Source organism: Chelonia mydas, chromosome 13 (assembly GCF_015237465.2).
Source record: "Chelonia mydas isolate rCheMyd1 chromosome 13, rCheMyd1.pri.v2, whole genome shotgun sequence".
Lineage (NCBI taxonomy): Eukaryota > Metazoa > Chordata > Testudines > Cheloniidae > Chelonia > Chelonia mydas.
In genome coordinates this window covers 37,616,420-37,632,368 of record NC_051253.2, presented here as the reverse complement: position 1 = coordinate 37,632,368, position 15,949 = coordinate 37,616,420, and the positions used below count along the sequence as shown (strand labels likewise).

General features: G+C 46.5%; 1 pseudogene; it reads right to left on the bottom strand.

Annotated features, from left to right (window-relative positions):
* Window positions 1-5,266: 5,266 nt before the first annotated feature.
* LOC102936899 lies at window positions 5,267-6,198 on the bottom strand (annotated as a pseudogene).
* Between the last annotated feature and the right edge of the window lie 9,751 nt (window positions 6,199-15,949).

The window sequence follows — 15,949 nt, the reverse complement described above, 5'->3', positions numbered from 1 at the left end:
CCCAGGAAAAAAGGCGCAAAAAGATTATTTGCCATTGCTTTCAGGGAGGGAGGGAGGTGAGACTGACGACACGTACCCAAGACCACCCACAACAATGTTTTTGCCCCATCAGGCATTGGGAGCTTAACCCAGAATTCCATTGGGCAGCGGGGACTGTGGGATAGCTACCCACAGTGCACCACTCCATGAGTCGATGCTTGCCACGGTATTGAGGACGCACTCCGCCAACCTAATGCACTTAGTGGGGACATGCACAATTGACTGTATAAAATCGCTTACTAAAGATTGACTTCTATAAAATCAACCTAATTTCATAGTGTAGACATGCCCTCAGTGTCAGGTGTATTAGTTACCTGGTACACAGGGAGCCCTTGGGTTGGCACAGAGATATGAAGGTTAAAGCATAGTCCAAGACCATTCTAGCTAGCTGTCAAGGTTCCTTCCCCACTCTGAACTCTTGGGTACAGATGTGGGGACCTGCATGAAAGACCCCCTAAGCTTATTCTTACCAGCTTAGGTTAAAAACTTCCCCAAGGCACAGATTTCTTTCTTGCCTTGGGAACCAGCTTAGGTTAAAAACCTGATACGCTGCCACCACCAAGCGATTTAAACAAAGAACAGGGAAAGAGACCACTTGGAGATGTCTTCCCCCAAAATATCCCCCCAAGTCCTACACCCCCTTTTCTGGGGAAGGCTTGGTAATAAGAGCCTCACCAACTGGTACAGGTGAACACAGACCCAAACCCTTGGATCTTATGAACAATGAAAAATCAATCAGGTTCTTAAAAGAAGAATTTAATTTAAAGAAAAGATAAAAGAATCACCTCTGTAAAATCAGGATGGTAAATAATTTACAGGGTAATCAGATTCAAAACATAGAGAATCCCTCTAGGCAAAACCTTAAGTTACAAGAAGACATAAAAACAGGAATACACATTCCCTCCAGCACAGCGAATTTTACAAGCTAAAAAACAAAAGAAAATCTAATGCATTTTGTAGCTAGATTACTTACTAACTTTACAGGAGTTGGAAGGCTTGCATCCTTGATCTGTTCCCGGCAAAGGTATCACACAGACAGCCAGACCCCGTTGTCCCCCCATCCAGATTTGAAAGTATCTTGTCCCCTCATTGGTCATTTTGGGTCAGGTGTCAGTGAGGTTACGTGATCTTCTTAACCCTTTACAGGTGAAAGGATTTTGCCTCTGGCCAGGAGGGATTTTATAGCACTGTATACAGAAAGGTGGTTACCCTTCCGTTTATATTTATGACACTAGCCCAGAGCCCAGCCAAGCTGTAGTGAAACCGGGGTTCAGGCTCTGTCTATCTCAGGGTATGTCTACGCTGCCTATGATATAGCGCGGCCACAGCAGTGCTGTGACGTGGGCAATGTAGTCACAGGGAGACTCTCCCAGCGGTAAAAAACACCCACCCCAAATGAGGGGTAGTCACTTTATCGCCGGGAGCACGGCTCCTGGCGATTAAACACTGACTATACTGGCACTTTTCAGCACTAAAACTTTTATTGCTCAGGGGAGTGTTTTTTTCACACTCCTGAACAACTAAAGTTTTAGTGCTGAAAGGGGCAGTGTAGACACAGCCTAAGTCTGACCTCCTTGATCAGTTCAAGCCCAGACTCCTTGCAATAGCCAACTCTTATGACTCTCCCACCCTCTTCCCTTCCCAGTCCTTTGTTCGCCAGCTGGGATCTTTGCTCAGCTTCCCTGCTGAGAGGTGAGGAAATCTCCTCCCTCTGGGTTGTTGGCTGCTAGGTGTCAATGTCCTGGAGAGATTGGCTTTGATATTGTCTCCTCCAATTTTTCATTGATATGGGGCTTGCCTCCGTTCGTCCTTTTAATGACCCATTCAGGCTCAGACTGCTAGGCGACATTCATACCTATGTCTCTCAGCCTGCCAGCAAACAGTCCTTTTTTCCCCACATTGGATTGTCATGCATAATATAGGGGAAACTGAGGCACACATAGGCTTTGTAAGAACGTTACAGAAAATTGTCACTTAGTCATACCATTCATGACTTTATAGACCTCTATCATATCCCCCACTTAGACAAATATGCTTTAGTCTCTCCCATCTTACACTCTTTACTTTTGACCCCACCTCCCTTTCATCTCTAAGCTCACTGAACTTTCTACATAGCTCTGGATTCTAACTGTGATTTGGGGAGGGAATTTGCCTATTGAATAGGGGGACTGACAGTCAACTCTCCTGAGTTATGTTCCTGGCTGTGACAGGAACGTAGTCTAGTGGTTAGCGTGAGGGACTAGGGAGTCAGGATACTTGAGTTTGTTCCAGCTTGGAGAATTGAGTGTAGTCTACTGGGTTACAGGATGGGACTGAGGGGCAGGTTTCCTGAGTTCCGGTTGTGGCTCAGAAGGGATGGGAGGTCTGGAGAGTACAGAAGGTGCTTGGGCACCAGAGTTCGTGGGTTTTATACCCAGATCAGTCCCTAACTCATTCTATGACGTTGGTCAAGTGATGAGCACCTACAGCTCCCATTGGCTTGAACTGGAGTTGCGGGCACTCAACACCTCTGAAAATCTGGCCTCTAAGTCATCTCAATTTGGGCCCCCAGAAATATGGACACCACTGGTGCCAAAAGTACCAATGGGAGTTAGGCGCCTAAGTCTCTTTGAAGATCTCCCAGGCTTTGGAGGTTCCTGGACACTAAATCACAACTATTATGCCAACACATCTGTTTCCCAAAGGCGAGTCTCTCTCTTGTTTTCACATCAGTTTCCATAATGTCACTGATCCACCATAAATGATCCTCTCAGGTTGGCCTTACATGCTATTCCGTCTGACCATGCCAAGTGTGAATTCCCCCTGGACTCAGAGTCGCAAGAGGTCCTTCTTTCTTTGTGTCACACAATCCTGATCAGGTATTATTTATTTGTATTACAGTAGCAACTGGGAGCCCCATTCATGGACCAGGACTCCCTGGTGTTAGGCACTGTACAAACACAAAACAAAAGAATGATCCCTGTCCCAGAGAGCTTACAATCTAAATATAAGACGAGAGAACAGATGGATACAGACAGATGGGAGAATGCAAGGCAACTGTGAGACAGTATTGGTCAGCATGACAGGCAGTGGTCTTGGCAAACCAGTGGCCTAACCATTGTCACATTTTTTGTAGATATCACGGGAAAAAAGAGCTTCAGGGAGGGATTTGAAAGATGATAATGAGGTAGTTTTCAGCTGTTTACCAGGCGCTTCTCCCAAGCATGAGTGGCAACACAAGAGACAGCACAAAGGGTCTCATTTGAAGATGTAACAAGCAGGTGATGGAGGCGGACATCCTGGGCCAATCGGAGGTGGGAGTCAACATCTCAACAGCAAATTAAAGATAACTGGTCTGGCAGGGCTAGGCCATGAAAGTGAAGACAAGGAGCTTGCCCTAGCACTGTATCTATGACTCAGAGCGTTAACATGCCTGTTCAGTCTCTCTGCCACTGGCTGATCATTCTTCACAGTAGCAGCTGTCTGGGAGTCTTCTGGAGGACTTATTACATCAACACCTGAGTTCATATATTTAGGGCTTGAACTTTCAACTCTGGAGGCCCCAAACGTGATCCTATGTTCACATTGTGGGGCTTCATGTAGGGCTACATTTTGGCTCCTGGTGAGGAAGTATCTAACTTCAGTGCCGAGCGCTAAATACTGATTGGCCAGGTATATACTGATTTTCAGAAGTGCTGAGCACCCACCACTCCCATTGAATGAAGTGGCCCTCTGAAAATCAGGCCCTATATTTAGGGCTTTAAATTTAGGCCCCTAACTGGAAAATGTCAGGCCTGGTTTTGAAAGATGGTGAACGTGCACAGTTTCAGTGCAACAGTTTCGGCACTCAAAAAAAGAAGTTAACCAAAATCAGATGACAATTTAAAGCATTCTGACTAGTCTGTGCAGGACCTGGAATCAAAGGTGCCGACTCCATGGTTACTCCGGGGCTGGAGCACTGATGGAAAAAAAATCACAGCTAATTGGTGGTGCCACCAAACACCTGATCGGTACCGCCGCCAAACAGCTGTTTGGCAGCTTGAGGGGGGGTTTGGGAGAGGGGGGAACAGCGAGCGATGGGCGGGCAGGGGCCCTGGGGGAAAGGGTGGAGTGGGGGTGGAGCCTCCGGGCAGAGTGGGGGTGGAGCACCCACAGGGAAAAATAAAAGTCGACGGCTATGCCTGGCATTTCCATTTTGCGTAAAGTCCTGTGATTTTGAATCTGCTTTTGTTTCGCATTGGAACAAACCATCGAATTTTGACATTTCCTGGAAATGAAATTTTTGAAATAACTTTGTTTCAGGTCAATGGAACACAGAGGCGAATTTAGAGTAAAATAGAAAATAAAACAAATTGCAAAACGTTTTTTTTTTTAAATAAATGTTTATCAGAATTTACACTCCTGCGGATTTCAGTGAAATGGCCCATCAGAAATTTTTCAACCAGCTCAAATTTTGACATGTGCTTGTGAAGGACAAATCCTTCTAAGGGCATTGGGGAAATAATCAGGTGCAGCAGCAATTTCTACAACTACAGCAGAAGATCAGCTTGCCCTGTACGGGACCTCCCTTCCACTGCTTGTGAATATGCAGGACTGGGGGAGTCCTAGCTATACCTCCTGCACACCTAAACATGCCCCTTTTGGGCTATGAAGCACCTCATAATGGATGCATGAGCAGTGGATTACAGTAGCTTCCTGCTTGGATGCACTATGAATGGGAATGCACTCTGTTCACCCTTTCCCCATCTGAGTGGAAGAAATTCAACTGCTTCTAGCTGGCAGCCAGATTTTGGAAGGGAGCAATGGATCTAGTGAACTTAGTGGCTCCAGTGCTACAAACATAGGCAGGTAGAAGCAATCAGAGCCCAACAGAGGCCAGAAGATCCCAGCTGTGGACAATGGAGAGAAGCAGGGGCCAGCACAGATCAGCAAAGGCTAGTAGAACCCAGTGCTGGGCAGTAGGACCGACAGGGGCTGGTAGAACCCCACTGCAGCCAAAAGAGAGCAGCAGGGGTGGAGGGAGACCAGAAGGCCAAAAGACTCCAACACAGAGCAGTAGAGACCATCAGAGACTATTACAGTCCTACAGGGTCAGAAGAGCCCAGAGGATGATGATCAGGGAGCAGTGGAATAAGGATAATGCAGCCTGTTAGAATTCCCAGTAGTGGTGTCCCCAAGCCTCCCTCATGCAGTAGCAGCTATTGAGTGGGCCAAAGCTGGAGACCGGCCAGTGGCATAATCCCCCCGATTAGACTATCCTGGCAACTCTCCCACAGGCCTTGCTCACCTCCTGGTTCCTTAGGCTGTAGACGAGGGGATTGAGGAGTGGGGTGAGCACTGTGTAGAGCAGGGAGAGCGCCTTGCTGGAGTTCAGCTCCGTGCCGTCCCTGGGGACATGTACACAGCCACCAGCATTCCATAGAACAGCGTCACCACGGTGAGGTGGGAGGAGCAGGTGGAGAAGGCTTTGCGCTTCCCCGAGGCGAAGGGGACCCTCAGCACAGCCCAGCTGATGCAAACGTAAGAAGCGATTGTCAGGAGGAATGGGGAGGCTGGGATGAAGGACAGGAAGAACGTGATCATCTGGACCACGGAGGTGTCGGTGCAGGAGAGCTCCAGGAGGGGCTGGAAATCACAGAAGTAGTGGTCTATCTCACAGGGCCCGCAGAAGCTCAAGGCTGTACGCAACAACTACACAATCCCCATAAACAGGAACCTGCCCACCCAGGACCCAACCACCAGCTGCCTGCAGACCCTGCCGTCCATGAGGGAAGGGTAGTGGAGCAGGCGGCACACAGCCAAATACCAGTCATAAGACATGGCTTCCAGCAGGAAGCACTCAACGGTGGCCAGGGCGCCAAAGAGATAGAGCTGCGCAAGGCAACCACCCAGATATATCATCACATTGCCTGTCTGGAGACCAGCGAGCATCACAGGGGAGATGTTGGAGGTGGAGACCATCTCCAGGCAGGAGAGGCTGGAGAGGAAGAAATACACAGGGGTCTGGAGATGGGGGTCCAGTAGCACCAGCACCACCAGGAGGAGGTTGGCAGCCATGGATATGATATAGACAGCTAGGAAGCCAGTAAAGAGCAGGATCCACAGTTCCTTGAGGTCCCCAAATCCCAGGAGGAGGATGTGGGAGATGGTGGTGAGGTTTCCACTGCCTGTCTCCTGCATAGGGAGGGTCTGGGGGAAAGAGAGTCAGCAGATAATTATAAGACAATGAGAAAACTATCCATAAAACCTGCAGCTATGTGTCTTTGTGGGAAGTAGTGCTGTCTAGTGATTATAGCTGTGAAGGAGAGGAGTGCAGTCTAGTGGTTAGAACAATGGAGGCCAGGAGTCAGGACTCCTGGATTATATCTTAACTCTGAGAAAGGCCTGAGATCTAGTGGGTTAGAGAAGGGGGTCTTAGCATCAGGACTCCTGGGTTCTATCCTATGTCTGGAAGGGCAATGGGGTTTAGCAAGGTAGAGGGAAAGTACTGGCCCTCCACCCCTATTGTGAATAACAGGAAGTATCTTGAAGCTGTGCTTCATTTATTTCTCTTCTTTCAACAATGTGACCTGGTCAAAACTCAGAATTTCCATTCCATGGGCAATCCTGACATTCTGAAATTGCCTTTCATCCCAGATCATAATGAAACAGCAACATTTCCAACAAAATTCTGACAAATTTCATTTCAGAGACAGTTAAAGAACCTTATCAAAATGTTGACATGCTTTGTTGGGAGCACTTCCTTTTTACTTTATCATTTCTACTCGGTTCTATCTAGTCTATTAAACTTGAGATGATAGTCGAATCTCCATGCTTTGAAGTTACAGAAATAAAATACAGCACTTATTTGTCATAAAAAATGTGCCAAAATCGGTATGTTCCCATGAAACATTTACATTTTGTTGAATCAGCAAACAGAGGAAAACTGGTCATTCAGCAAATTGTGGAACAACTCCAGGCCCAACCTTTGCTGTGAACCCTGAGGATTCGGGACACCGTGGATAATAACTGATGATAGGTAGCACTATGTCAAGGTAAAAGCATGGGACTGTGTGCCAGGATAGGCCTCTTGTATCAAAAGGCTCAATTTTGGCCTTTGCCTCTGACTTGCTGGTGACCTTGAGTATGTCCCTTAACCTCTCTGTGCCTCACTTTTGTTATTTATTAAGTACAAGACACAGTGATGAACTAAGTCCTTTCCCTGGACAGTTTACAATGTGAAGGGTCTTCACTGGGCATAGGGTCACACCCCAACAGGGGGAAATCTTTATCACAAGTGGGGCAGGGAGGCTTCAGCAGTTAACATGGGGAAATAAATGTAAACACCATTGTCCCTTGGCCTGCACAGGTAGCAGAGATCAATGATAAAAGTCAGAGATGTTTGTAGGGAATCCTGTTTATTTACAAAGAATGTGCAGAGGGCACTTTCCTCATTCAGCAATCCAAGTCTGCCTTTCCATTGGGTCCTGTGTCCAAAAGTAGCTCTGTCTCTTGGTTTTATCCCAAGGCTATGCTAACCCCTGTGTCATAAATATAAAGGGAAGGGTAAACACCTTTAAATCCCTCCTGGCCAGAGGAAAAACCCTTTCACCCGTAAAGGGTTAAGAAGCTAAAGATAACCTCGCTGGCAGCTGACCAAAATGACCAATGTGGAGACAAGATACTTTCAAAGCTGAAGGGGGGCGGGGAACAAAGGGTTCTCTCTGTCTGTGTGATGCTTTTGCCGGGGCCAGAGCAGGAATGCAGGTCAGAACTCCTGTAAAGAGTTAGTAAGCAATCTAGTTAGATGTGCGTTAGATTCTGTTTTGTTTAAATGGCTGATAAAATAAGTTGTGCTGAATGGAATGTATATTCCTGTTTTTGTGTCTTTTTGTAACTTAAGGTTTTGCCTAGAGGGATATTTTTTGGGGGAGATGTTTCCAAGTGGGCACTTCCCCTGTTATTATTGTTAGACACTTTGGTGGTGGCAGCGTTTAACCTAAGCTGGTAAGAATAAGCTTAGGGGGTCTTTCATGCAGGTCCCCACATCTGTACCCTAGAGTTCAGAGTGGGGAAGGAACCTTGACACCCTGCCTCTCTTGCTTTCTACTTCTTTCTGCCTCTCACGCTCTTTCTGGAAATCAGGCCCTTTTAAAGTGTCTCCAATTGGGCTCCCTAAAATCCTGGCAAATATTTATTTGACAAATAATAGTCCAGTAGGTTTTTTTCCTATCACTGGCATCCATTCTTCTTTAAAGACTATCCACATGGCCACACGACAATCCCCAGCCATACTGCTCCCTGAAAGAGCCACACAGAGCAGAAAATTGGGAAAAAACCTCTCAACAATGTACAGCAAATGCAGCAACCACAGTTAGAAACGGAGTTGGTTGGATGCTCTTTGATCACAAAAATTCTTCAGCAAATGTTGCTGTTCTTCACTGAATAATTTATGCCAAGTAGCAAATGACTAGTGATTTTCAGAGGGTAGGCACTCAGCACTTTCTGAAAATCAAGCTCTTGTAAAATGTCTCCTGTTGGGCACTGAAAAAAGGAGGCTTACAAAATCACGAGTTAAGTCTGAAAATCTTGGCCTTATCCAACTGATATTTTTTGCATATACAGATAAGAACATAAGGCCATACTAGGTCAGACCAAAGGTCCATCTAGCCCAGTATCCTGTCTTCTGACGGTGGCCAATGCCAGGTGCCAGAGGGAATGAACAGAAAGGCAATCATCAAGTGATCCATTCCATCACCTATAGAGTGGTAAGGGGTTCTGGTTAAAATGTTTTAAAGCTCCTAAGTCCCATTTTAAAAAGCACCTTATTCACTTAGGAACCCCCTGATGAAGGGCCTTAGGCACTTTTGAACATTTTACCCTCTGTCTCACTATGCATTTTCAGTGCACCGTGGAAGCCTGAAGGGCGAAGGAAATGATTGTAGTTTCATATACCATAAATGTTACCTTTTTCCTTCACCAGGAATGTAGGATCGTCATGATGCAGATAGCAGCTGATGGGATCGTGTCAATTCATCTCTGTCTTCAGTTCATCAAGTCTTTTTTCAAGTGGTCCAGAGTTTGGTTGGAAGGAGACCAGCCACTGGCCAGAACCTGTGTCATTCTGGAAAAACAGCACTAGAAATGATGTTACCCTTTCCCTATTCTCTTTATAGGAGGCACAAACCTCCCCTGAGTGATCTTGTGAAAATCTCTTCCAAAGGAAATCATTACAATATTGTGCATTTTTAGCATTTTTTTGAACTTAAGTACATGCCTTGGGGGACCAGCATTAAAAAAGAATCCTTTATATGTTTGTATTTTGTCCATTACTGAGCTTATTAATGAGAGCAAGTGGCCAGGACTTCATTTTACATCCATCAAAAAGATACATCCAGCAGTACAGCACTCCTGTGGTAAAATTGGAGAGAGTCCAGCGAAGGGCAACAAAAATGATTAGGGGTCTGGAACACATGACTTATGAGGAGAGGCTGAGGGAACTGGGATTGTTTAGTCTGCAGAAGAGAAGAATGAGGGGAGATTTGATAGCTGCTTTCAGCTACCTGAAAAGTGGATCCAAGGAGGATGGATCTAGACTATTTTCAGTGAGAGCAGATGACAGGACAAGGAGTAATGGTCTCAAGCTGCAGTGGGGAAGATTTAGGTTGGATATTAGGAAAAACTTTTTCACTAGGAGGGTGGTGAAACACTGGAATGCGTTACCTAGGGAGGTGGTGGAATCCCCTTCCTTAGAAGTTTTTAAGGTCAGGCTTGACAAAGCCCTGGCTGGGATGATTTAGTTGGGGATTGGTCCTGCTCTGGGCAGGGGGTTGGATTAGATGACCTCCAGAGGTCCCTTCCAACTCTGATATTCTATGATTCTATGATTCCTGCTAACTATGGTTACTCCTACTATATTGCTATGAGCTGGGTGAAAACTTGTTACAGGTTGAGTGAAACCTCATTCAAACTGATGTGTCAATGGGCCCTTCATTTAAGATAGTTGTAAGAGACAAGAGGCCAACAAGCTCTGCCCAGAAAGTAGCACCATGTGGGCATTCAGGATTGTACTGGGTATTGTGACCTGGCCTGTGAGAGAACACACAGAAAATGAGACCAGACAAGAACAGAGAGAGAGGCAGAGGCAACAAAGCCAAGCAGTGGCCTGTGAGCACAGTGAAACCTTGGCAAAATCTGAAGAAAGCTTGTGGATCTGTTGGATAGAGAAGAATGAGGGGGGATTTGATAGCTGCTTTCAACGAACTCAAAGGGGGTTCCAAAGAGGACGGATCTAGGCTGTTCTCAGTGGTGCCAGATGACAGAACAAGGAGTAATGGTCTCAAGTTGCAGTGGGGGAGGTTTAGGTTGGATATTAGGAAAAACTTTTTCACTAGGAGGGTGGTGAAACACTGGAATGGGTTACCTAGGGAGGTACCCATGGGTTACCCATCCTTAGAGGTTTTTAAGGTCAGGCTTGACAAAGCCCTGGCTGGGATGATTTAATTGGGGATTGGTCCTATTTTGTGCAGGGGGTTGGACTAGATGACCTCCTGAGGTCCCTTCTGTCATAAATATAAAGGGAAGGCTAACCACCTTTAAATCCCTCCTGGCCAAAGGAAAAACACTTTCACCTGTAAAGGGTTAAGAAGCTAAAGATAACCTCGCTGGCAGCTGACCAAAATGACCAATGAGGAGACGAGATACTTTCAAAGCTGGAGGTGGGGGGAAACAAAAGGGTCTCTCTGTCTGTGTGTTGGTTTTTGCCAGGACCAGAGCAGGAATGCAGGTCAGAACTCCTGTAAAACATCAGTAAGCAATCTAATTAGATATGCGTTATATTCTGTTTTGTTTAAATGGCTGATAAAATAAGTTGTGCTGAGTGGAATGTATTTTCCTGTTTTTGTGTCTTTTTGTAACTTAAGGTTTTGCCTAGAGGGATTCTCTATGTTTTGAATCTGATTACCCTGTAAGGAATTTACCATCCTGATTTTACAGAGGTGATTCTTTTACTTTTTCTTTAATTAAAATTCTTCTTTTAAAACCCTGATTGCTTTTTCATTGTTCTTAAGTTCCAAGGGTTTGGGTCTGTGTTCACCTACGCAAATTGGTGAGGATTTTTATTAAGCCTTCCCCAGGAAAGAGGGTGTAGTGCTTGGGGGGATATTTTTTGGGGGGGACGTTTCCAAGTGGGCTCTTTCCCTGTTATATTTGTTAGACACTTGGTTGTGGCAGCAATAAAGTCCAGGGAGAAAAGGAAAAATAGTTTGTACCTTGGGGAAGTTTTAACCTAAGCGGGTAAAAATAAGCTTAGGGGGTTTTTCATGCAGGTCCCCACATCTGTACCCTAGAGTTGAGAGTGGGGAAGGAACCTTAACACCTTCCAACCCTGATATTCTGTGATTCTATGAGAGAGAGGCTGAGGAACTGCTCCTTTTGTTCCTAGCTCCTCCTGTGTTTGGAGAAGCAGGACTTGGTACATCCCTTGTAAATAAACAAGACTGCATCTGAGCCAACACTATCCTCCACTGGCTTCTGCTTCCAGCAGGGAACTCCCCCAGGGTCACAAACTATGACTAGCTGCTTGCGTCGGAAAGAGGCAAGAGTATTATTGTTGCCATAGTGCACAGAGGCCCTGTCATGGACTAGGGCGCTGCAAAAGGCAGAACAAAAGGACAGTCATGCCCCAAAGTGCTGACAACATGGGTGATGGGTGGAGCCCCCCTTTGGGGAGGCTAGCCCCTGGCTCTGCCCCTTCTGCCTATGGCCAGAGCTCCGAGACCCCCTGCCCCCCGACGGCCGGAGCCAGAAGCACCTCCCCTCCCCTATCCAGGCTGGCCGAAGCTCTGAGCACCCCCCTCCCACCAGGAGCCCTGGGCTGGCAGAAGCCAAGCTGTGCCTCCTCTCCAGGGACCCAACCCTCCCAGGGGAAAAGCCAAAGCATCTGTTAGAAGATGCTTTTGATATGCCCCATGCAGGTTCCGGTGTGGCTGAAGAGGTGGTATGTGCCTCCTCAGCCGCCCCGGAACCTGCATGGGGCATAATAAAACAAAAACTTTGCCACCAAACCCAGGAACTGGGGTCCGGTGGGCATGGCTGCAGCAGCGCCAGGGGTGGCAGAGCCTTCCCTGGCCTATTATACCCGCCGCCCATGGCTGACAATCTAAGCAACCCACTACGGTGCTCACTCAGTGATGACGCAGTAGTAAATGAGGCTTGAGGCGCAGAGCCACAAAGGTATTTAGGCACCTAAACCCCAGCTTTCAGCACTTAAGGCCGACTTTTAAGCTCCACCGTGATCCACAAAACCCCTGCTTGGCTGCGGCCTCACCCTGTAGGCGCCTAAGTGTTCAGGGTAAAAGTTCCCTCGGCGTCTGAGCAGTTTATATCCCAATTCCACAAAGTACTTGAGGACATGCTTAACTTTAAGCACAAGAGAATTCCCAGAGTTCCATGGGACAACAAACATCCTTAAAAACTAGGCACATGTCTGGATATCTTGCTGAAGTGGGGCTGTAAAGAACAGGCCACAGAAAGCAAATTCACTGATGATGTGACGTGGAGTAAGGCCTGGATTAAATCCAGCCATAGGGCCACCAACTCAGCAAAATGCTTATGATACCACTAGCTCAATGGTCTGCTAATGTTGTCCTCACAGCAGATTCCAATACTCTCTGGTAGTAGGCAACCTCCATAGCTCTGTGGGTTCAGGAGCAACCTTCCAGCCTAAGGGCTGCACCCTGGCTCCTGCCTTAATTCAGTCCTAGTTGCAGAACCATATACAATAGAACTATTGTGGTACCTTTTCCTGAGCAAGGACTCAACAAGACAAGTGCTGCATTCTTCATATCTTGGAGTCTTGGAATCTAAATTAGTTAGACAACCCAATCCCTCAGGATCTTTTGAAAATCCCAGGCTATCCAAAGAACAGGTGACTTTCTGAACGACGCATTCAAATTCAACCATAATTTGCTGGGCTAGATGCAGGATACACTGGGTTGATTCTCTGCCATGTGTTATGTGGGAGTTCAGACCAGATGACCACAATGGTCCCTCCTGCCTTTAAAATCTATTAATCTATGATTTTGCAGATCACTGTTCATAGGACAATAGAACAGACCGCCTCGGGAAGTTGTGGAAGCTTCTTCACTGGAGGTTTTCAAAAGGAGTCTGGATAGCCATCTGTCTTGCATGGTTTAGACACAACAAATCCTGCATCTTGGAAGGGGGTTGTGGTCCCTTCTAACCCTATGGTTCCATGATTGGCTCCAATGGTACAATTCACAAGATAAAGGTAAGGATGAAGAAAGTACTAGGGTCCTAAGTAACAACACAAGGACATTGTGCTAAAGGTCTGATTCTACCAAAAGTTGGACCCTGCAGGTGATGGGTCTTTGCAAGCCAAATGTTGCAAAATAGCCACTAACTTTGGGTGTCTCAATTTAACGTCAACCAATCTGGGCTTTCTCCCCAAAATTGCTGCGCACCCACAACCCCAACAGAAATCCATGCAACCTCAGAGTGCTCAGCACATCGGAAAACCCAGGCCTCTGTTCTCACAAACCAGGCACCCAAAAATGGAGGAACCCCAAATTAGTGGACAGGCTGCACAAGTTTGGCCATCAGGTTTGAATTATTTTTGGAACTTCTGAGAAGCTTCAGCTCCCATTGGCTTTAGTATGATCTGGGGGTGGTCAGCAACACTGGAATTTAGGCCCAAAACCAGAAACCACTTTTGGAAATAATCGCCTAAGATTTTAGTTGTTCCTGCTTTTTTCATAGATTAATAGATTTGATGGCCAGAAAAACCCATTAGATCAGCTAGCCTGACCTCTTGAATAGCAAAGGACAGATAATTTCACCCGGTTACCCCTGTACTGATCCCAGTAACTTATGTTATCCCAGTGGCATTTTGGGATGTATAAGTAGGGGCATTGCCAGCAGATCGAGGGACGTGATCGTTCCCCTCTATTCGACATTGGTGAGGCCTCATCTGGAGTACTGTATCCAGTTTTGGGCCCCATACTACAAGAAGGATGTGAAAAAATTGGAAAACGTCCAGCGGAGGGCAACAAAAATGATTAGGGGACTGGAACACATGACTTATGAGGAGAGGCTGAGGGAACTGGGATTGTTTAGTCTGCAGAAGAGAAGAATGAGGGGGGATTTGATAGCTGCTTTCAACTCTCTGAAAGGGGGTTTCAAAGAGGATGGATCTAGACTGTTCTCAGTCGTAGCGGATGACAGAACGAGGAGTAATGGTCTCAAGTTGCAGTGGGGGAGGTTTAGGTTGGATATTAGGAAAAACTTTTTCACTAGGAGGGTGGTGAAGCACTGGAAGGGATTACCTAGGGAGGTGGTGGAATCTCCTTCCTTAGCGGTTTTTAAGGTCAGGCTTGACAAAGCCCTGGCTGGGATGATTTAGTTGGGGATTGGTCCTGCTTTGAGCAGGGGTTTGGACTAGATGAGCTTCTGAGGTCCCTTCCAACCCTGATATTCTATGATTCTATGATTCTATGACTAAAGCATCTTCCAGAAAGGCAGCCAGTCTGGATCGGAAGATTTTAAAAGACTTCTGCAGTTTCCACAGTATGCATCCGATGAAGTGAGCTGTAGCTCACAAAAGCTTATGCTCAAATAAATTGGTTAGTCTCTAAGGTGCCACAAGTACTCCTTTTCTTTTTGCAAATATAGACTAACACGGCTGTTACTCTGAAACCTGAGAATGCACTGTTTCCCAAGTGCTGGCACTCACAGCCCATGGGAACTTGACCACTTGGATACAAAAGTCTTGCATGAATCACACTGTTTTCAAACTATTTAATGTGGCCCTTTGTGGGTGACAAGTTGGCCCAGTGCAGAGCTCCAGATTACGGGGGTAGTTTATGCATAGACTCAACACAAGCTTTGTTCGCCCATTCCTGAGAGGTGCTGAGCACACATAGCTCCTGCTGGCTTCACAACCAGGGCTCATCTCCAAATTCATTCTGTGTAACTGACCTGGGCCCAATTCTGCACTCTGTGGGCCTGATTCTGCTACCCTTACATGAGTAAACATGACTCATTCTAGTGACCATGCTGGCTTTGCTATGAGCACTTGCATGAGTAACTACTAGCTGTGTGAGTAAGGGCTTCAGGAGGATGCCACTTTTGCAAGCAAAGTTCAATGGACGACCCAGTGGATTGAAGAAGACCCTTAGGGCTAGGTCAACACTGCAGGTGGACGTGAGCCCCCCAGCCTGAGCACACAGACTTGCACTAGCCACAGGTGAGCTAAAACTAGCAGTGTAGACATTGCGTCTCAAACACAGCTGACTCCCTGCATCTCTGCAATGTCCACACTGCTAGATTTAGTGCCCTAGCTGGAACCAAGCTAGCTCCCATCTACGATATAGACATTCCCTTAAGGACCCAATCCTGCAACCCTTCTTCTTTTGGACAAGCAATGATATTTGCTGAGGGGGGCAGGAGAATTCTGGGACTAACTGCTAGGGGAAGAGTTACTCACTTGAGTGCTGAAATATTAGCTGGTTATGTTAAGCTTCACAAATCCTCACTATTCACACTGGTGTTCAAGGCGGACAATGCCCTGGGGAGGCTGCAGTTGTTTGTGGAGATCAGTGAGATCATCCACAGGGCCTCGTATCCCCAGACATGTTCTTTGCTCATACTTATAGCTGCCTGATGAGCCACTGATCATCTCAAGGCAGGTGAGAGACTTTCTTGATTTTATTAGAGAACTAATAATGATATTGTCTCATGTTGTTCTTTAAGCCATGTATTGAGAGCTAGGTGGGGTGCACGGTGCTTTACAATGGAAGTAACGACTTGGTCTTTTCTCCTAAGAGCTTATTGACTCAGCTGATCATGGCAAGTCAACATGCTAGGGGAGATAACAGGCAATGGATGGATGAAGTGGGACAGAACACACACAACTGGACAATGACTGTTGCTT